Source organism: Rhododendron vialii, chromosome 8a (genome assembly GCF_030253575.1).
Source record: "Rhododendron vialii isolate Sample 1 chromosome 8a, ASM3025357v1".
NCBI lineage: Eukaryota > Viridiplantae > Streptophyta > Magnoliopsida > Ericales > Ericaceae > Rhododendron > Rhododendron vialii.
Window position 1 is genome coordinate 17,959,260 of NC_080564.1, and position 2,380 is coordinate 17,961,639.

Consider the following 2,380-nt stretch of genomic DNA (forward strand, 5'->3'; position numbering starts at 1 on the left):
TTTTTTTTTTCTTCAGTTGCACTTAAATGGCCTGCATCAATTGAAATGAGGTTAGTGTTGGTTAGTAGCACGGTTTTCGTTCAGTCATTATAGATGACTGTTAGGTTAGGTTTTACAAATATGTAATTCGTTTAACTCCATTTCGTTTGTAGTATGTGTGTTGAGTGATTTATGGATTTTGAAACATAACGACCTACTTGAATTAATATTCTGTTTCATATGAATGTGTGCACCTCAATTTGTCCGGCGCATATAACGTAGGGCATGAACGTACTTATGAACCAAGGTTCATAATGCTTCATCTGAAGCTGCAATTTCCATGCATTATGAACCAAGGTTCATAATGCCTTCATCTGAAGCTGTCCAAGTGTGGTTTAATTTCGAATTAAGTTCCTGTTCACATGGACAATTTAATGTTCTATAAAAATTTGATGGGGATCCCAAATAACTCAAGCGGTAAAAAGCATTAAAATGCCCACTGATGGGTTAATGGTGTTGAGACTTCGCTTTTACAAAAACATCTTGCAAAGCATTAAAATGCCCACTAATGCCTTCAGTATGGGTTAATCGGTCTTTATTTTGTTTCTAAGAGAACGAGCCTTATGAGATTAAAAAAAAACAAACTTACAATTCTATCCAACAAAAATCAATGTGCTCTCCTATTTTGTTTCTAAGACGTGCATAGCACGAGCCTTGTGAGATTTAAAAAAACAAACATACAATTCCATCCAACAAAAATCTAACAACTCTCCCTCTCTCAAACAAGAAATTTTTGTTTGCAAAAAAAACGCAACCGAGCCGTGTCGGTCCAGATGAAAACAGCCTTTTTTGTTCCGTACTTTGCATCTGGACCGTCGATTGCATTGTAGAACGGTCTGAATGTGCTGCACGGATACCACGTTACCAATACCCAATGTGCACCAAAAAATTTCTCCTATCAATACAGTGTACTCTCTCCCTCTCATGCACGTTTCTGAATTCCCGTTCTTGACTGTCCTAACGTTTCAGCCACCGATTCGTATAATTTAATTGTGGACTCTCTCACAGCCCTCACCTCTATTCTCTCCCTCTCTCTCACGCCTGTCATTCTTCGTCCTTGCCTCACCGCCGTCGTCCACTGCTTGATCTCCGACGATCCAAGCCCCAATTCTGGGGTCCAAAACATAGACTATTCAGGTACCTCTCTCTCCATATCTCAACGTTTTGGGTCTTTGATTTCTACTTTGGGTTTAAATGACTTGGGTCTTGGATCAAACACATCGACGTCCAATGTTTCATATCTCACCTTGAATACGTACATGTGGCCAGGGTACATTTGTTCTTGACTTGATTTTTACGTTTTGACTGTATTTGGAACTATTTACTGCATTTGATTTTGAAAATTTGTTCATTATTTTGCCTCTTACATCTATTGCAAAACAGAAGGCTCAATGGTTCCAACAAAAAAAACGAATATGAACTACTACCAAGGGAAAGGAAAATGCACCGGTATGATTCTTTGAAATTGTATAGAGTTTTTATAAAAAAAATATATATATATTGTTCGACCTCTTTCAAGTCTCTCTATTAACAATACGCAGGATCGACATCCTCTACAAAGAAATGTTGGAATTGTGGTACGTGATGAGCAAAACGTCAATGACATCCGTATCAATGAGGTGAGTCCATCAGTTTATTGAAAAACAAAAAAAAAAATCCATTAGTTCCATATATTCATTATTATCTTTGGTAAATTTTGACAATACTCCGTACCCATTCAGGCAAAACAAATGTCAAACAAAGGAAAAGAAAAGGCAACCTATGCCATGGAAAATGCAAATGTACGGGTATGACTTCTCTACACTTCTTCAAAAACAAATAGATATGTCATCTTCTAATGCTTCTATTAACATTTCTCAACCCGACTTCGTACATGTAGATTCAACCTCTTCGCGAAAAAAAAAATTGGAATAGTAATCCGTGATGAGCGGGACCACAATGTCATCCATGTGGGGAATGGAAATCAAAATTCAAGGGTATCTTTTGTCTTTCTTTTGGTAGTTTTAAAAATTATCCGGAGTCAAATAGCAAACTCTGATGAAATATTTTTTGAATAATGATGTGTTTTTCAGTGTTTAGTTGTCGCTTGAAAATGTTATATATTGTTTGGTTCACCCGGAAAAACAACGATGTGACAAAATAACCAAAATACTTTTTAAAAAAACAAAAAACTTCACATCCTACACGAAGAACAGAAAGTTACTCATGGTTGTAAGAATGTCCAAAATAGCCTTTCATTTGATCACCCACCTCAATTTGCAATCAAATCACCACTACTATGGCAATACAAACATGAACTCATATAGACAAAAAGATAAAACAAAAAAAAAAAAAGCATCTC

At 36.3% G+C, this 2,380-nt stretch overlaps 1 long non-coding RNA gene across 1 annotated transcript; it reads left to right on the forward strand.

Moving 5' to 3' along the window:
- The first annotated feature begins 1,278 nt into the window (after nt 1-1,278).
- On the forward strand, nt 1,279-1,861 carry LOC131335689 (uncharacterized). The gene is made up of 3 exons (XR_009202580.1): nt 1,279-1,488; nt 1,581-1,658; nt 1,761-1,861. It is a non-coding gene; the product is annotated as an uncharacterized LOC131335689 (long non-coding RNA).
- Nucleotides 1,862-2,380: the final 519 nt, after the last annotated feature.